We start from the raw sequence: 20,312 nt of genomic DNA, 5'->3' as shown, positions 1-20,312 counted from the left end.
GATTGCTGGGAAAAATATCAATAACCCCAGATATGCAGATGACACCACCCTTATGGCAGAAAGTAAAGAACTAAAGAGCCTCTTGATGAAAGTAAAAGAGGAGAGTGAAAAAGTTGGCTTAAAGCTCAACATTCAGAAAACTAAGATCATGGCATCTGGTCCCATCACTTCATGGAAAATAGATGGGAAAACAATGGAAACAGTGTCAGACTTTATTTTTCTGGTCTCCAAAAATCACTGCAGATGGTGACTGCAGCTATGAAATTAAAAGACATGTACTCCTTGGAAGGAAAGATATGACCAACCTAGACAGCATATTAAAAAGCAGGGACATTACCAACCAAGTTCCATCTAGTCAAAGCTATGGTTTTTCCAGTAGTCATGTATGGATGTGAGAGTTGGACTTATAAAGAAGGCTGAGTGCTGAAGAATCGATGCTTTTGAACTGTAGTGTTGGAGAAGCCTCTTGAGAGTCCCTTGGACTGCAAGGAGATCCAACCAGTCCATCCTAAAGGAAATCAGTCCTAAATATTTACTAAAGGACTGATGTTGAAGCTGAAACTCTAATACTTCAGCCACCTGATGCTAAGAGCTGACTCATTTGAAAAGACCCTGATGCTTTGAAGATTGAAGGCAGGAGGAGAAGGGGACAACAGAGGATGAGATGGTTGGATGGCATCACCGACTCAATGGGCATGAGTTTGGGTAAACTCCGGGAGTTGGTGATAGACAGGGAGGCCTGGCATGCTGCGGTTCCTGGGGTCACAAAGAGTCAGACACGACTGAGTGACTGAAATGAACTGAACTGAAGGTTGATCATAGCTTTTCTTCCAAGGAGCAAGCGTCTTTTAAGTTCATGGCTGCAGTCACCATCTGCAGTGATTTTAGAGCCCCCCAAAATAAAGTCCATCACTGTTTCCATTGTTTTCCCATTTGCCATGAAGTGATTGATGGGACCAGATGCCATGATCTTAGTTTTTTGAATGTTGAATTTTAAGCCAGCTTTTTCACTCTCATCTTTCACTTTCATCAAGAGGCTCTTTAGTTCTTTACTTTCTGCCATAAGGGTGGTGTCATCTGCATATCTGAGGTTATTGATATTTCTCCCAGCAGTCTTGATTCCAGCTTGTGCATCATCCAGGCCAACATTTTGCATGATGTACTTTGCATAGAAGTTAAATAAGGAAGGTGACGATATAGAGCCTTGGCGTACTCATTTCCCAATTTGGAACCAGTCAGTTGTTCCATATCCCGTTCTAACTGTTGCTTCTTGATCTGCATACATATTTCTCAGGAGGCAGGTAAGGTGGTCTGGTATTTCCATATCTTGAAGAATTTTCTACAGTTTATTGTGATCCACACAGTCAAAGGCTTTGACATGTCAATGAAGCAGAAGTAGACGTTTTTCTGAAATAATCTTCCTTTTTCTATGATCCAGCAGATGTTGGGAATTTGATCTGTGGTTCCTCTGCCTTTTCTAAATCCAGCTTGAACATCTGGAAGTTCATGGCTCATGTACTGTTGAAGCCTGGCTTGGTGAATTTTGAGCATTATGTTGCTAGTGTGTGAGATGAGAGCAATTGTGTGGTAGTTTGAACATTCTTTGGCATTGCTTTTCTTCGGGATTGAAATGAAAAGTGACATTTTCCAGTCCTGTGGCCACTGAGTTTTCCAAATTTGCTGGTATATTGAATGCAGCATTTTAACAGCATCATTTTTAAAAATTTGAAATAGTCAAGCTGGAATTCCATAACCTTCACTAGGTTTGTTCATAATGATGCTTCCTAAGACCCACCTGACTTCACACTCCAAGATGTCTGACTCTAGGTGTCACACCATCGTCATTATCTGGGTCATGAAGAAAATTTTTGTACAGTTCTTCTGTGTATTCTTGCCTCCTCTTCTTAATATCTTCAGCTTTTGTTAGGTCCATATCATTTCTGTCCTTTGTTATGCCCATCTTTGCATGAAATGTTTCCTTTGTATCTCTAAATGTTGAAGAGATCTCTAGTCTTTCCCATTCTATTGTTTTCCTCTATTTCTTTGCATTGGTCACTTAGGAAGGCTTTCTTACCTCTCCTTGCTATTCTTTGGAAATCTGCATTCAGATGGATTTATCTTTCCTTTTTTCCTTTGCCTTTCACTTCTATTCTTTTCTCAGCTATTCATAAGGCCTTCTCAGACAACCATTTTGCCTTTTTGCATTTCTTCTTCTTGGGGATGGTCTTGATCACTGCCTCCTTTACAATGTTAGGAACCTCCGTCCCTAGTTCTTCAGGCACTCTGTCTATCAGATGTAATCCCTTGAATCTATTTGTCACTTCCACTGAATAATCATAAGGGATATAAGTCATACATGAATGGTCTAGTGGTTTTCCCTACTTTCTTCAATTTAAATTTCAATTTGGCAATAAGGAGTTCATGATCTGAACCACAGTCAGCTCCTTGTCTTTTTTTTTTTTCTTTTTTTTCCCTTTGCTGACTATATAGAGCTTCTCCATCTTTGGCTGCAAAGAATATAATCAGTCTGATTTCGGTATTGACCATCTGGTGATGTCCATGTGTAGAGCCATCTCTTGTGTTGTTGGAAGAGGGTGTTTGCTGTGACCAGTGCATTTTCTTGGCAAAACTCTGTTAGCCTTTGTCCTGCTTCATTTTGTAGTTCAAGGCCAAACTTCCTGTACTCCTGGTAGCTCTTGATTTTGTACTTTTGTATTCCAGTCCCCTATAAAGAAAAAGGTATCTTTTTTTTTGGTGTTAGTTCTAGAAGATCTTGTAGGTCTTCATAGAACCGTTCAACTGCAACTTCTTCAGCATTTGTGGTTAGGGCCTAGACTTGGATTACTGTGATATTGAATGGTTTGCCTTTGAAATGAACAGAGATCATTCTGTCATTTTTGAGATTGCACCCAAACTGCATTTTAGACTCTTTTGTTGACGCTTCAGGTTATTTTATAATGAGATTTCAGATGAGTCAACAAAAGCTATTGGTTCTGAACATGAACACTAAGTAGGGACTTAAATTATAGTGCCTCTAAGCTTATCTCCTCCTGGAAGCTTCTAATGCTTCCTAGGAAGGAAGTATTGTTATCACATATCCTCTGATCTGGCAGCTGGCATCAGTGGTGTGGTGGTGGTTGCCAAATGAATAATCAATATATAATTCAGATATCAACTGGGATTTCCCTGTTCCTATGATCGAGATACAGAGAAGGCAATGGCACCCCACTCCAGTACTCCTGCCTGGAAAATCCCATGGATGGAGGAGCCTGGAAGGCTGCAGTCCATGGGATCACTGAGGGTCGGACACAACTGAGTGGCTTCACTTTCACTTTGCACTTTCATGCACTGGAGAAGGAAATGGCAACCCACTCCAGTGTTCTTGCCTGGAGAATCCCAGGGATGGGGGAGCCTGGTGGGCTGCTGTCTATGGGGTCACACAGAGTCAGACATGACTGAAGTGACTTGGCAGCAGCATGATCGAGATAAGAGTGGCCTAACAAGCATGTGTCTTCCTATAGCTGCTTAGTTTATGGTTTGTATCACTTGTGCGTGATGAACCTGTTCCACATGGCATCCAATCAGTTATAAAATTCCACCTCTTCTTTGATTTCCATATAAAACCACACCTATCCAAGGGCAAGATGCATGGAGATATGAAGGCAATATAAGGAGTGATTATATTGCAGAAATACAACTTCTAGGTGAATGTTAGATGACATTGGTCTCAAATGTTCCCCCCAACCCTGCCCTCCCCAGTCTATATGCTCCATATCCCTGAGATGAGACTTGATAAAAAGGAGCTCTTTTTCTCCATAAACAGCTCATAAAAGGAATTTTGAGAGCTTTTAACATATGATCTAAGAACCATTTATTTTAGAAAACTCACTTTTAGACCATTTATATTAGAAAACTCATTCATTTTCTCATTCATTCTAGATTTCAGAAAGAATTATGAAAATAATTCAGTATTGCCAGCTTCTCCATCCCTACCCCCTGCCATCCCCAATACACAAATTAAGGAATTTTCAAAATAACTGAAGCCAAAATCTTTTAAAAAATATTTATTTATTTGACTGTGCTGGGTCTTAACTGTGGCATGTGGGATCTTTACTTGTAGCAGGTGGGATCTAGTTCCCTGATCAGGGATTGAAAACAGCCCCCTTCCTCCCTTCCCTCACCCCGGCATTGGGAGCACAGAGTCTAAGCCACTGGACCACTAAGGAAATCCATGAAAGCAAATGTTTTTTTGTATGAATCATGTAGTTTTCAAAGTGAGCCATTTGACCATCTGTGGCTGGTTGGGCATCTATTCTTAGTGTGTTGTGTATCACTAATACTAGTGTGAACCTTCTAGAGAGGAAAGTAGCTAATCAATGAAGATGAAGAGCCAAACCACATGAAACAAATCCAATAGCTTGAGTTCAGTTCAATTCAGTCACTCAGTTGTGTCCAACTCTTTGCGACCCCATGGACTGCAGCACAACAGGGTTCTGTGAGTTTACTCAAACTCATGTCCATTGAGTCAGTGATGCCATCCAACCATCTCATCCTCTGTTGTCCCCTTCTCCTCCCGCCTTCAATCTTTCCCAGCATCAGGGTCTTTTTCAATGAGTCAGTACTTCGCATCAGGTAGCCAAAGTATTGGAGTTTCAGTTTCAGCATCAGGCCTTCCAATGAATATTCAGGACTGAATTCCTTTAGGATGGACTGGTTTGATCTTGCAGTCCACGGGGCTCTCAAGAGTCTTCTCCAACACCACAGTTCAAAAGCATCAGTTCTTTAGCATTCAACCTTCTTAATGGTCCAACTCTTATATCCATACATGACTACCGAAAAAAACATAGCTTTGACTAGATGGACCTTTGTTGACAAAGTAATGTCTCTGCTTTTTAATATGCTGTCTAGGTTGGTCATAACTTTTCTTCCAAGGAACAAATGTCTTTAATTTCATGGCTGCAGTCACCATCTGTAGCTTACAAAAATATTATCAAGCTCTGCATGATTGGCATTGATTGTCCCAGTAGATGTTATTGACACTTACAGACCAAAGAAAGGTACACAGGAATGAGACTCCAGAGCCTGGGGAGAAAGCTGCTTTTTGCCACTGAAACATTTCTGGGTAGGTAACAGCACCTGTAATGTCACTTGTAAATGTGGGGCCTTAGGTAGTTTTTTGGGACAGCCTAGACCATTTTCCCTGGTGGCTCAGAGGGTAAAGCATCTACCTGCAAAGCAGGAGACCCAGGTTCAATCCCTGGGTCAAGAAGATCTCCTGGAGAAGGAAATGGCAACCCACTCCAGTACTCTTGCCTGGAAAATTCCATGGATGGAGGAACCTGGTGGGCTACAGTCCATGGGGTAGCAAAGAGTCGGACATGACTGAGCAACTTCACTTTTCACTTTCAGACCAGTTAGTGACTAGGGTATAATCTAGGACTTGCACACAAAAAGCTGACTGCTTCTATCCATTTACTTGTTGTTTATTCAATAAATGAGCCCTTTACAACTGTGGCCACTAATTTTGATGTGTGGGTTTCCTCCCCACAAATCCAAGCAGTGATCAGATACCAGCTGAGTGTCCTACAATTCACTTCAGTTCTGACAATATCTATCCAGAGAGAGCATCAGATCCTTCAAGTGTAAGACTCTGTCCTACAAGACTGGGTTTCCCCGGTGGGCTCTGTGGAAAAGAATCTGCCCACAATGCAGGAGACACAGAAGATGTGGGTTTCAATCCCTGTGTCTTGAAGATCCCCTAGAGGAGGGCATGGCAGCCCACTTCAGTCTTATTGCCTGGAGAATTCCATGGACAGACCATGGGGTCACAAAAAGTTGGACATGAATGAGTCCCTGTTAAAGACTTAACACTTTCACTTTGGGACTTTCCAAGTGGCACTGGTGATAAAGAACCCACCCAGCCAGTGCAGAAGACATAAGACACGTGGGTTTGACCCCTGGATCAGGAAGAGCCCCTGGAAGAGGGCATGGCAATCCACTCTAGTATTCTTGTCTGGAGAATACTGTGAACAAAGGAGCCTGGTGGGCTACAGTCCATGGGGTCACAAAGAGTTAAATACAACTGAGCGCACACACACACACACACACACTCACAAGGCTGCCCCTACTTTAGAAGGCAACTGAGAATCAAGGTGATTATCTCTGCTTCAGATCAAATGGCTATAAATTAAAGGTTTCCATGACCCCCTCCTTGGGTTTGGTTAATCTGCTTAGAGCAGCTCACAGAATTTAGGAAACCAGTTTGCCACTAAGTTTGTCAGGTTCATTGCAAAGGATAGCCAGATTCCAGGATTAGGAATAACCAGATGGAAAAGACATATAAGACAAGGACTGGGGAAAGGACATGGAGCTTCCATGCTCTCTGGATGTGCTGCTCTCCTTGCCTCTCCATGAGTTCACCAACCTAGAAGCTCTTGAAATCTTCCTCTGCATTTTTGTGTCAGCTTCATTACATAGGTATGGCTGATTGAATCTCTGATCTTTACTGATTGATTCAACGTCTATCTCTTTTCCCTTCCTGAGGTTGGGGAAGAGGTAGGATTGAATGTTCCAACTCTCCAGTCTCCTGGTTGGTTCCCCTGGCAACCAGCTCCCATCCTTACGTGAGATCCAACAGTCACATTATTCATGTAAGAAGAGACACCTTTGTAACTCCCATTACTTAAGAAATTTCAAAAGCTTTAGGAGCTCTGTTCCAGAAACAGGGATAAAGACCAAATATGTATTTCTGACTATAAATCATGGTATCACACCCTTAATAATATTGTTATATATAATAACTCTTAATAACCTCCTACAGAATTTGTTGAATATTTGCTATATGCCAGGCACTGAGTTAGGTGCCGACTAAGAAAAGTTGCCGTTGTCACCATTCCCTAAAAACTTATTATGATTTACTCTGATTGTGATCCCCGCTGTTGAAGTCTAACTGACATTTTGATAAATATTTATCTCTATTGATTCACTTTGTCAATAGTTATGTAGGGAGGCTTGAATATAGACATTGTGAAGACCCTGTTAGCAATTGGTATAAAATGTGAGGGATGTTTTCTCTGTGAACCTGTTCACTTCAAGTCAGTTTAAATATGACATTTATCTTCCAGTTTATTTTCAGGAGAAATCTGATATTGGTGAGTGTAGAGAAACAAGTAAGTGCTGGGAGATGAAATACCATTTTTACCTACCCCACCATCATCTTTGGAACCAGATTCCTTTCTTTGCTTAGCATTTCATCTTGTATTGTTCACTGATCTTTCAGGTCTGTGAAGAGTCTAAACTCTCTTCTATTTCCTGTCTGTTTTGTCCATGTTTCCTTAGCTTCAACTTTGCTCCCTCCTGGAATCTCAATGAATGTTTTAGTCCTGAGCTTTTGAGGGGCCTTTCCTGGTTCTGCTACCATTCTCTGTCAGCCCTTTTTTTTCTACATAGAATTTTTTTTTGTTAACTTTTATTTACTATTGGTCTATATGATGCTTACTTTTTTTTTTTTTGCTTTGTTTCTCTTGTTAGAAAATAAGCAAGGGCTGGGTCTAGCTTATTCACTATCTTATTTCCAGTAGTCTAACTGGTAGATAACTAATAACTATGAATAAAAAATTAAATATTATGAATTATATTTTGTCCTTTCTTCATGTAGTTTTTGTCACAGAATCAGCTTGGGTTTGTGTGTGTGTGTGTATTTAGGTTATCTTTTCATAGTATTATTCATGAGATTAAAAATTTGGTCAGTGTATTGCTTAGGATTCTCCAGAGAAGCAGAACCAGTAGGGTGTGTGTGTGTGTGTGTGTGTGTGTGTATTTTTAAGGATAGAGAGAGAGATCTTTTAAGGAATTGAAGAATTGGCCATTGGAATTATGGACGCTGACAAGCTGAAAATCTATAGGTTGGGTAGGAAGTTAGAGACACAAGAAAGAACGGTTGCTGCAGTTCATGGCCAGCTGGCCAAACTCCTTCCCGCCTGGGGGAGTCAGTCTTTGTTCTGTCCAGGCCTTCAGCTGACCGGGTGAGGCCCATCCACATCAAGGAGGGCAATCTGCTTTACTCAGTCTGTTGATTTAAATGTTAATCTAGTCCAAAAACACCCTTGAGAAACATTCAGAGTTATGTTGGATCACATATCTGAGCACCATGGACCAGCCAAGTTGACACATAAAATTAACCATCACTGTTGATCTGAAACTTTAATGTTGACAGAATTGTCCTAGAGTCAGGACACATAACTGGTTGGGTGAGATTAGGTGCTTGTCCTGTTTTTGCAGTTCTATGATTTGAAGCAATCCCCAAATCTCTGGAATTCAGGTTCTTTACATTAACAAATGGGCAGATTAGTGTGAATCAGAAATTGGCAAACTACAGCCTGTGAGCCAAATCCAGCCACTGCCTATTTGTCTGGTGGTACAACCTTAGAGTGGTTTTTACAGATGAACATTTGAGATCGATTTGATTATCAGTGTTGAAATAATTTTCTAGGTCCAAGATGAAGCCACTCTTACCCAGGGTAGCATGTCAGCAAACTCAGATAACTTTCATGTTCCCGTAAATGTTCCACCTGACCAGAAACAGTATATGCGGTTAGCCAACCCCTAAATGCCAAACCAGCTCTGGGCTTTACACCTATTTCCTTGTTTTTCTTACCCAAATAATATTGACTAAATGGGCCCAGCCAGTCAGCTACTTTCTCTTCCTCTTCCTTGTTCTTTATGCTTCATCCTATGAAATTTTCCTACCTTCCACCCCATTTTGTAGTTTTTTGAATGGAGAATATCCATTTCATGAAGTGTTAAAGTTTGCTTGTGCCAACTAAATTGTTTTCTATAATCATTTTTAATACAGGGACTAACTTTGAACCTCAATTAAGCAAGATTTTATTTCCCTCCCAAAGAAGTCCATTTATCTTATTTGTAGACCTGTATTATAGGTCTACTAATTATAACTATAATGTACTAACTATACTAACTATAATATACTGATTAACTATAATATACTAACTAATAATCCTGCTTTGAATTTTGTCAATAAAAGCATTGTGGAAATCTGTTTTAATTCTTCTCATATTAGTATCTATGTAATATGTTTTATTTTTCCTTTTGACCCATGAATCTTAAAATATTTACAGTCTGGCCTTTGATAGAAAAATTTGTTGATGCTTGATCCAGAAGTCCTTCAGTGAACTTGCGTCATGACAGTCTGTGTTTCTAAGTTCCCTCGGGAATGTAGCACATTGTAGAGACTGTCCATTTGATGAGTCCCTTGTGAACATTTTACTGAAAGAGCAGTGTCCTAGATTATACGAGTATTGAGGGATTCTAGTAGGTAAAGTGACAGGGGCGTGAGGACAGGCTGGCCGTAGGGCTGTAGACGCATGTTCCCATCGCATCTGCCCTGACCCCATATCTTTGTGCCCCTGAAAAATGAAGGCAAGTGGAGGAGGTAACAGCTGTGTTCTCAGCCACTGCTCAGGATCCTCTGCACTCTGCTTCCAGCCTGCCCTGGTTATACTCCTGTTTCTATTGGCATCCGGTCTTGAACTCACCTGCCATTCGCCAGCACCTTGCCTGCCTTTGGAGGTGGTGCTGGGCTTTGGTTTATTTCTTTGGTTTGGATCCACCTGTTGTAACCTGACATGGCGTGGATGCAGCCACTCTCTTTTCCTCTGGTCCAGACCACCCTGAATGAGCCTCCCTGCCCTGGCCCTTGGCTGGTCTGCTCAGCATCCTGCAAAATTCAGCCTGCAGTGGCTCCTTTTTGGGTAGATGCCAGGGCATTTATGTCCACCAGATACTTTACCCAGAGGAAGCTGAGAGGAAGGCTGAGAGAGCCTCTCATTTGAATGCATGTTTGTTAGGGCAAGCTGTTCATCTTCCATATCTTCCTTCCAGTGGAGAGAAGGAAAGTGCCAGGCAAGTGTAAAGTGGTTTATACAGAGTAGCTCAGCTGCTTTCCCTCCTCTGAAATCAATAATTGATTTTCATTCCTACAATGCCCATTTCACAGTTTGATACCAAGCATCCATGGAGATGATATTTGGAGTCAGTGAAAAGAGAATTTTTGCAAATGTCTTAAGAGATAAATTAGCTTCAGAATAAGATATCTATTTGCATTGTGCTTCACTTTTCCATTGTAGGTTTTCACTAACTTGATTCCATTACAGCCTTGAATTACAAAATAAGCCTGAGGCACAGATAGCTGTGAAAAAGTTTTGTTTTGTTGAGTGTTTCAGAATTTAGAGGTTTAACAAGAGTTTACAGAATTGTGTGAATCCACCACCGCCCCCCACCTCCATTTTCCGCATTTCACTTTCGTTGCTTTCTTTTTTGTTTCTGTTTCATTTGGTTTTATTTTCAACCCTGTACAGATTACACCACCCAGCTCTGTCATTAACTGGAATTTCCAGAAACCAGTGATTCCAAGTAGAGGTTTGCCTCTCTTGCCCTGGAGATACTGCTCTGTCCTAGAGACCCCTCTGTACATTATGAGGCTCCCTTTGTGTCCATGATTCCCCCTGGCCTGGAGCACATTAGTAATAGAGGGAATAAAGCAGACAGCCAGACACAGTGGAGAAACTGCAGGCCTGGGCAGCATTTTCCACCCAAATTGGAAAGCCTCCAAGGAAGGTGGGTGGCATTGGGAGGTGATGGAAAAGGAGAAATCTGAAAGAGTCTCCTGGGGTTCTACAAAGCTCTACAGAAACTAGAGCATGGACTAAGCCATGTACATTGGAGCTAATTATGTAAACACGTTTTGCTGGAGGAAAGACTTGAGGACTAGTTTGGTTTTCTGCTTCTCAAGTATATTTGGACAATGGCTGTTCCTTTCCATTGTAATTCATTTTTTCTTTGAAGGCTGATACTCACTTAGATTTTTAATTCTTGTATAGTTAGAAAAGTAAAAGTTGCTCAGTTGTGTCTGATTCTTTGCAACCCTATGGATTTTACAGTCCATGGAATTCTCCAGGCCAGAATACTGGAGTGGGTAGCCATTCCATTCTCCAGGGGATCTTCCCAACCCAGGGATCGAACCCAGGTCTCCTGCGTTGCGGGCAGATTCTTTACCAGCTGAACCATGAGGGAAGCCCAATTTAAATCTAGATTAAAATAATTCAAAATTCTGAAAGGGATTGCTTCACTTGTTTTAACTCTGTCTATGTGAATGGATTCCAAATTGATTTTTTTTTAATTTTATTTTATTTTTAAACTTTACATAATTGTATTAGTTTTGCCAAATATCAAAATGAATCCGCCACAGGTATACATGTGTTCCCCATCCTGAACCCTCCTCCCTCCTCCCTCCCCATAGTCACTTCTTGAACTGTCTCTTGTTTTCTAAAGACACTTGGTTTCTTGCCTTCAGTTCAGATTGATTTGCCCCAATTTTAACTCCTGGTCCTCCCATTAAACAGGTCCTCACTCAACTACCTTACTCCTTTTGTGGATGCTATTATTGTCTCAGCTTCCTGCATTCAAAGCTAGATTTTGCTCCCTTTCTGCCCTACATCTGCCTTGTCTTTGTGTTTCCAAGTCTTGTTAATGTAGCCTTTGTGCCCTGCCTTTGGTTTCTGTTTCCATAGCACCACTCTTGATGCCTCGTTTTGCTGCCCCATCATGACCGCATAGGCCACAGGTCTTGATGTTGCTTTACTCTTCTCTCACATATTTTCAAAGTTGACTCACATGACTTTCTAATACAATAAGCAATATTCTCCTCACTTTACAGATGAATAAACTGAGAAGCAAAGAATTTAAAGAACCTGTCCAAATTCATACAGACGGTTCAGTATTAGAACCCATCTTGTACCTGGTGTTAAAAGATAAACTGAGACATATGAAAAATTGAAGAGTTTATTTGAGCAAAAATCTATGCAAATCAGGCATTATCCCATCTAGCAGATACAAAGGAGTTCTGAGGAGCTGTTCAAAATGAAAAGCTTTTACAGGCAGAAGGGAGTGGGAACAAGAAAGCTAGACTAAACAAAAAGTGAGCTGGTTTTTTTGCAAGTTATTTTCTTTAGGGTGTGGCAGGGGGCGTCTATCCAGGCAGATGACCTAACTAGTACTGATCCTGAGTGTCTGGTTTAAGATTCTGTTTCTGTGAGAGCCGAAGCTATGATTAAGTCTCAGTTTGGTGATGTGGAGCTCAGCATAGCAACACCGCTTTCAGTTTGTGTCTTATTTTTGATACCGGTTCTTGTGAACATGGCCTGCTGGTTGTCCTGTTGCAGTAGTTTCTTCTCTTCAATTCTTCACAGTGTGCATACCCTTCACACTCTGCACTGTTCTTAGCTCAGAGCTATATACAAAGATTTTTATAACCTGAAAGGAAAGGTCAAAACTCCTTAGTTGGCATTAGGTATCCTCCCCAATCTTTTTAATTTACTTATTTGATCTTCTCTTACTCTTTTCAGTTACTAAAAAAAATCTGCTCCAGCAAAACCTGTCAAATCCTTTGTTCTTAAGCACCCTCTGCCCTCTTCTGTGAGCTCTTGATCATTTGATTCCTTCTGCCTGAAGTGCCTCTTTTCCTTATGTTCAATCCCGTATTTTTCATGCAGCCTTTCCCATTTGCTCATTTGGGCCATATGCTGCTTTGTAACATGTATGGCAGGGACTGTCTAGCTGCTCTCTGATCTGTTTCTTCTTGGAAACATACAAAGACTACTTTTCTCAGCCTCTCTGATGGTTATGTTAGTAGCATATGACTGTGATCTGGCCAATGCTATGTAGGCAGAATTGATATATACCAATTTCTTTTCCTTGTCATGTGTTGTAATCATGTGTAACATGAAAGCAGATCAGATCTCTGAGTTTTCCCTTAGAAGAGAGCCATGAATTTGCATAATCGAGACATAAACTTTTATTATGTTAAGTCACTGAAATTTGGGGGCTGTTTGTTATAGCAGCGAGTGAGCATTGTCCTGGCTAGCTCATCAGGTCTGTTTTGATTGATATATGTAAGTAGATTAATATTCCCATTCAGATTTTAGAGTTGAGGATGGAGCTGCCACTTACTTCTTCCCTTTTCTCCACTTTTCCTTCCTTTCCTCTTTATCTTTCATCCCCTCCCTACTTTTCTTCATTCCCCATTTAATCTTAGTTGAGATTTTACCAGGGAATTGATTCGGATGACTCCAGAGATTTAATAAAATAAATAAAGAAGTCTGAGCACTGAAGAATTGATGCTTTCAAACAGTGGTGCTAGAGAAGACTCTTGAGAGTCCCTCGGACAGCAAGGAGATCAAACCAGTCAGTCCTAAAGGAAATCAACCCTGAATATTCATTGGAAGGACTGATGCTGAAACTGAAGCTCCAATACTTTGGCCACCTGATGTGAAGAGCCAGCTCCTCGGAAAAGACCTTGATACTGGGAAAGATGGAGAGTAGGAGGACAAGGGGGCAGTAGAGAATGAGATGGTTGGATGGTATTGCTGACTCAATGGACATGAGTTTGAGAAAACTCTTGGAGTAGTGAAGGATGGGGATGCCTGGCATGCTGCAATCCATGGGGTTGTAAAGAGTAAGACGTGACTGAGCGACTGAACAACAAAAACAAATAAAATCTGATCTTGGCTCTCAGGAAAGTAACTATTTAGTAAGTAACTGATAGTCTAGTAGTTGTGTACAATTTAAGCTTTTTTTTTTTCCCCAGTTTAAGCTTTTTATTTCTCTGTAACTCTTAACTCCATTGTTTAGGCATAACAGATGCTCAGTGACCAGTCATGAATGCATATTGGGACTTCAAGGGTTCTCAAGACTTAACTGGTCTTGAACGATGTAGGAATGATGAGTCAGGGCCAAGATTATTTTATGCTCGAATAGCCCCAGATGGTCGTTGGTTGGATACTGTGGTTAAACTGCACGCAGCAACGTGGAGAAATGACAGATCATTCTGATTTAGAAAGTGAATTTGGATGTGTATTGAGTATTATTTGCATAGCAAAGGATCCTTTGGGGGCTTCTGACTTTGTGCTCTCTGAACTCCTAATTCTCTGGCTATCAGATGATATATATCATCCTGTTCTCATCAACTGCCAGGTGTATTCTTCCAAAGCACCGTGTGGTTCTGCATTTGCCCATTATTTTAGTTCTCATGCTTTTGCCCTGGACTGATTTTTTTTTTATCATTATGATGTCAGCCTCCATTTTTATGCTGATGATACAGTTATATCTGTCTTTGATTTCTGACAGCTTTTCTCTTTCTTTGTCTGGCAGGCATTAAATCATTAATGTTTCAAAATCACATACAGCTGAAAGTTTGTAAAACAGAATTTCTAGTGATGAGCTCCTTAAAACCAGAGACAACACAGCTCTCTCTCTGTTTTTTGCCTTTGCTGACCTCCAATTTCACTTCAAACAGGTATCCAGTGGGTTATCTTTGATTGATAATTGTTTTTCCTGATCTCATATGTATGGAAACCTGTCTTTTATCATGGAAACCTTGATAGAATGTAGGTGTTTCTCTCCATTACTGATGCAGGAAGCTTTTCAGTCATGATTTATATCTTTCAGGTTAAATTACTGGGAAACATGGCCTTCCTGAAGCCTGGCTATCTCCACAGCAAAAATAGTCCTGACTTGGCTGCTTTGCTTTTGACACTCACAATACATCATTGCACTGCCTGCTCACTAATTAGCAATTCCTTCTCTGATCTTGTTTTTCCACTAGGGGTTTTTTTGCACAACTTTCTTTCAAGTTAAGCTTCCATCTTACCTTCCCAAGCATCCTAACTACTGAAAACAGTTTATCTTTCACTAGGGAGCCACTGCTTAAAATCCCACAAGAATATCAGAGTGGTTCTTCTACTGTGCAATTTATAATACTGCATCAAAAAAAAAAAAAAAAAAGGGAAATGGAAAAAAAAAAACCCTAACCATTATGAGATTCATCTATATTAGGTAACAGCCATAATGTTGTCCTTTGATTATCTTATTTAATTCTTACTACAACTGCATGAGCAAAAATCAGATGTGAAAACTGATGAAGAACTTAAGGGACCAAATAACCTGCTTTAAGTCCACATTATGGACTACATCCAAAGCAGCAGATCTGGATAGAGACACAGAAATGTCTGATTGACTCTGAAACTCTGGCTTTGGTCACTGTAAGAGAATTCTAGTGGGAATACTAAACACCAATTCTGATACTAATGCAAATATTCCTTGAAATACTGGAATACTGGAAACAATGTAAACAAGTAAAATGTAAATAAATAAAATGCAGATATAACTTACTATGTGTTATCACTGATTTGGAATGCTATTCCTGATAATATCTTATCTACCCTGAGTATAAGATTTGGTTTTTCCTGTGGTCATGTATGGATGTGAGAGTTGGACTGTGAAGAAGGCTGAGCACCGAAGAATTGATGCTTTTGAACTGTGGTGTTGGAGAAGACTCTTGAGAGTCCCTTGGACTGCAAGGAGATCCAACCAGTCCATTCTAAAGGAGATCAGCCCTGGGATTTCTTTGGAGGGAATGATGCTAAAGCTGAAACTCCAGTACTTTGGCCACCTCATGCGAAGAGTTGACTCATTGGAAAAGACTCTGATGCTGGGAGGGATAGGGGGCAGGAGGAGAAGGGGACGACAGAGAATGAGATGGCTGGATGGCATCACTGACTCGATGGACGTGAGTCTGAGTGAACTCCAGGAGTTGGTGATGGACAGGGAGGCCTGGCGTGCTGCGATTCATGGGGTCACAAAGAGTCGGACACGACTGAGCGAGTGATCTGATCTGAAGCATATTTTATGGCAACCCACTCCAGTACTCCTGCCTGGAAAATCCCATGGACGGAGGAGCCTGGTAGGCTGCAGTCCATGGGGTTGCTAAGAGTTGGACATGACTGAGCGACTTCACTTTCCCTTTTCACTTTCACGCATTGGAGAAGGAAATGGCAACCTACTCCAGTGTTCTTGCCTGGAGAATCCCAGGGACAGGGGAGCCTGGTGGGCTGCCATCTATGGGGTCGCACAGAGTTGGACACGACTGAAGTGACTTAGCAAGCATATTTTTACATTTTTTCATTGTACAGAGCATAATGCAGCATTTAGTGGGCTTGGCTGTGATCAGTCTTTGAGGCTAATGGTATGTCAATGGTATGAGGCTAATGTATGGTCAAGAGTCTTGAATGCTTCGCTGAAAAGGGAAAGAGAAGAGAGAGAGAGAGAAAGATGGAGGCTACCTGTTTCTATTTGTTTTGTCCTTTTGCCCTGCTGGTCCTCTGGGGCCAGGCCGAATAGGAGAGTGGTGATGTCTTTAAGAGAATAGTACATGAGAAATGAAAAAACGCAATCCCTGCTGAGGGTGGGTTTAAAAGTGTCACAGTACTGCCTGGGACATAGCACTTTGTTAGGAGAGTGGCTCCTCCTTTATGAATATTTGCATCCTTTTGCTGTTCAAGATAATGAAAAGTGAAAGTGACAGTCATTCAGTCGTGTCTGACTCTTTGCGACCCCATGGACTATACAGTCCATGGAATTCTCCAGGCCAGATTACTGGAGTGGGTAACCCAGGTCTTCTGCATTGCAAGATAATAAATATAGCTTATTAATAACTTCCCCTTAATATTACTTATCATTTCAACATATTTCTTGTGTCAAAATACTGCCACTTCCCTTCCTAATATCCATCCTCTCCAACCCCTTCCCCCCAGTTGCTAGTTGGGAGCCCTTGGTAATTTAAAGTCATTGTGTTCATGTCTTTCTCCTATATTATAGATATATAACATTAAGTGTGTGTAAGGTAATTATACTCACACACATGTAGTACTAAATAGAAGAAACACCTTGACTTCTATCAATGAAAACACTTTATTAGAATACAAAAATTCTCACTTACAGAGTTTGAGTACCTATACCATTTGCCATGCCACTCAGTTCAGATCAGTCGCTCAGTCGTGTCTGACTCTTTGCGACCGCATGAATCACAGCGCGCCAGGCCTCCCTGTCCATCACAAACTCCCGGCGTTCACTCAGACTCACGTCCATCGAGTCAGTGATGCCATCCAGCCATCTCATTCTCTGTCGTCCCCTTCTCCTGCCCCCAATCCCTCCCAGCATCAGAGTCTTTTCCAATGAGTCAACTCTTCTCATCAGGTGGTCAAAGTACTGGAGTTTCAGCTTTAACATCATTCCCTCCAAAGAAATCCCAGGGCTGATCTCCTTCAGAATGGACTGGTTGGATCTCTTTGCAGTCCAAGGGACTCTCAAGAGTCTTCTCCAACACCACAGTTCAAAAGCATCAATTCTTCGGCGTTCAGCCTTCTTCACAGTCCAACTCTCACATCCATACATGACCACTGGAAAAACCATAGCCTTGACTAGACGGACCTTTGTTGGCAAAGTAATGTCTCTGTTTTTGAATATGCTACCTAGGTTGGTCATAACTTTCCTTCCAAGGAGTAAGCGTCTTTTAACTTCATGGCTGCAGTCACCATCTGCAGTGATTTTGGAGCCCAGAAAAATAAAGTCTGACACTGTTTCCACTGTTTCCCCACCTATTTCCCATGAAGTGATGGGACCAGATGCCATGATCTTCGTTTTCTGAATGTTGAGCTTTAAGCCAACTTTTTCACTCTCCACTTTCACTTTCATCAAGAGGCTTTTTAGTTCCTCTTCACTTTCTGCCATAAGGGTGGTGTCATTTGCATATCTGAGGTTATTGATATTTCTCCCGGCAATCTTGATTCCAGCTTGTGCTTTATCTAACCCAGCATTTCTAATGACGTACTCTGCATATAAGTTAAATAAGCAGGGTGACAATATACAGTGTTGACATACTCCTTTTCCTATTTGGAACCAATCTGTTGTTCCATGTCCAGTTCTAACTGTTGCTTCCTGACCTTCATGCATGGCGAATAGAAGGGGAGAAGGTGGAAGTAGTGACAGATTTTCTCTTCTTGTGCTCCAAAATCACTGCAGCCATGAAATCAGAAGATGATTGCTTCTTGGCAGAAGGGTGATGACAAACCTAGACAGTGTGTTAAAAAGCAGAGACTCTGCCAACAGAGGTGCATATAGTCAAGGTCTTCATAGTGGTCACGTGTGGTTTTGAGAGCTGGACCATAAAGAAGGCCGAACGCCAAACAATTGATGCCTTTGAACTGTGGTGCTGGAGAAAATTCCTGAAAGTCTCTTGGACAGTAGAGAGATCAAACCAGTGAATCTTAAGGGAGATCAACCCAGTATAGTCACTGGAAGAATTGATGCTGAAGCTGAAACACCAGTATTTTGGTCATCTGATGCTCACAGATGACTCATTGGAAAAGTCCTTGATGCTGGGAAAGATAGAGGGCAGAAGGAGAAGAGGGCGTCAGAGGATGAGCTGGCTGGATGGCATCACTGATGCAATGAACATGAACTTGGGCCAGCTCTGGGAGTTGGTGAGGGACATCGAGGCCTGGAGTGCTGTGGTCCATGGGTTGCAGAGTCAGACACAACTGGGCGACTGAAAAGGAACAACATGCATGAATGACCTATTTTTCTATTTGCAAATGACCTATTTCTATTTGCAGTACTCTAAGTATTGATGCTTTTTTTCAACTATTGTTAATTGACATTTTAAAACTATATGATACATTTTTCTGCCTTGGTAAGCAGAGAATAATCCAAACTTTTCTTGATGCTTCAGGTTCACCATGATCACATATCCTTCTGTACTTTAGATATAGATTTTTGGCTGTGTCCACTGTCACATATTCTCTTAAATAACTTCTGGATTATTTTCATGGGCAGTTGCTTGGGCATTTTTATCGGACTTTTAAAGGCAACCAACATAACTATGAAATCAAAGGGTGAAGTTAACTTCTAAATTGTCTCCTCTATTTAATTCTCTAATGTTCCCATCTCTACTAGTATCCATTGTATTTGGACATCCATTTCAACCTCTCATTGGAAAACCACGAGGGCTTCCCTCGTGGCTCAGAGGTTAAAGCGTCTGCCTGAAATGCAGGAGACCCGGGTTCCAACCCTGGGTTGGGAAGATCCCCTGGAGAAGGAAATGGCAACCCACTCCAGTATTCTTGCCTGGAGAATCCCATGGACGGAGGAGCCTGGTGGGCTACAGTCCACAGGGTTGCAAAGAGTCGGACATGACTGAGCTACTTCACGTCACTTCAACCTCCTCGAATCTCAGTGTTATTATTTTCAGAGCACTGTGTTACTCACCTTATTTCTCTCTTTTACATTTTGCTTCGCTAATTTTTTCATATCTGTATTATTTAAGTACATTTTTGTTCTACCTCTTTTATTCTCTTTCTCTATGTTTATATTCATAAGCCTAGTTGATAGAAAAGTCTTCCTGAAATTGGTCCTCAGGATTTCTCTCTTGAGCCCATGTAGTCGTTTTTACTTTTATACTTTTGATTATGCATATTTTGGATAAAGAATTTCTTCTGAGCTCTTATTTATTTATTTTTCAATTGGAGGAAAGTTACAATGTTGTGTTGGTTTTTGCCATACAACAACTCAAATCAGCCATACACACATCACCTCCCTTTTGAGCCTCCTTCTTTACCCCCATCCCACCCCTCTCGGTCATTGCCAGGCTGAGCCCCCTGTGTTATGTAGCAACTTCTCACCAGCGATCTGTTTTACACAAGGTTCTCTATATGCATCAATGCTACTTTCTCCATTCGTCCCGCTCTTTCCTTCCCTCACTGTGTCTGCAAGTCTGTTCTCTATCTCTGCATCTCTATTCCTTCTCTAAAAATAGCTTCATCAGTACCTTTTTTCTAGATTCCATATATATGTGCTAATATACCATATTTTCTGAGGTCTTAATATCATCATCTTAGGTAGTACATTTTTTTTCTTCATTTTTGGTTGAACTGCTGCTGCTGCTGCTGCTAAGTCATTTCAGTCATGTCTGACTCCGTGCGACCCCATAGACGGCAGCCCACCAGGCTCCCTCATCCCTGGGATTCTCCAGGTAAGAACACTGGAGTGGGTTGCCATTTCCTTCTCCGATGCCTGAAAGTGAAAATTGAAAGTGAAGTTGCTCAGTTGTGTCCGACTCCTAGTGACCCCATGGACTGCAGCCCACCAGGCTCCTCCGTCCATGGGATTTTCCCGGCAAGAGTACTGGAGTGGGGTGCCACTGCCTTCTCTGGGATGAACTGCTAGGTTGCTCTAATTTCTTTCAGAGCACAGTTTGCCTACAGGATCCACAGTCAACTTCAAACATGGGAATCAGAGGCGCTTTTTGGTCTTCCCATTTTCTCATTATCATTACAGATTAGAGAGGAATTTCTCTTGTCCAAAAGTCCGAGAAGAGTACTCTGTTTTATTACCTCCAATTA

This window comes from Bos indicus x Bos taurus, chromosome 27 (genome assembly GCF_003369695.1).
Source record: "Bos indicus x Bos taurus breed Angus x Brahman F1 hybrid chromosome 27, Bos_hybrid_MaternalHap_v2.0, whole genome shotgun sequence".
Lineage (NCBI taxonomy): Eukaryota > Metazoa > Chordata > Mammalia > Artiodactyla > Bovidae > Bos > Bos indicus x Bos taurus.
The sequence above is the reverse complement of the archived record's forward strand: the minus strand, read 5'-3'. Positions refer to the sequence as shown.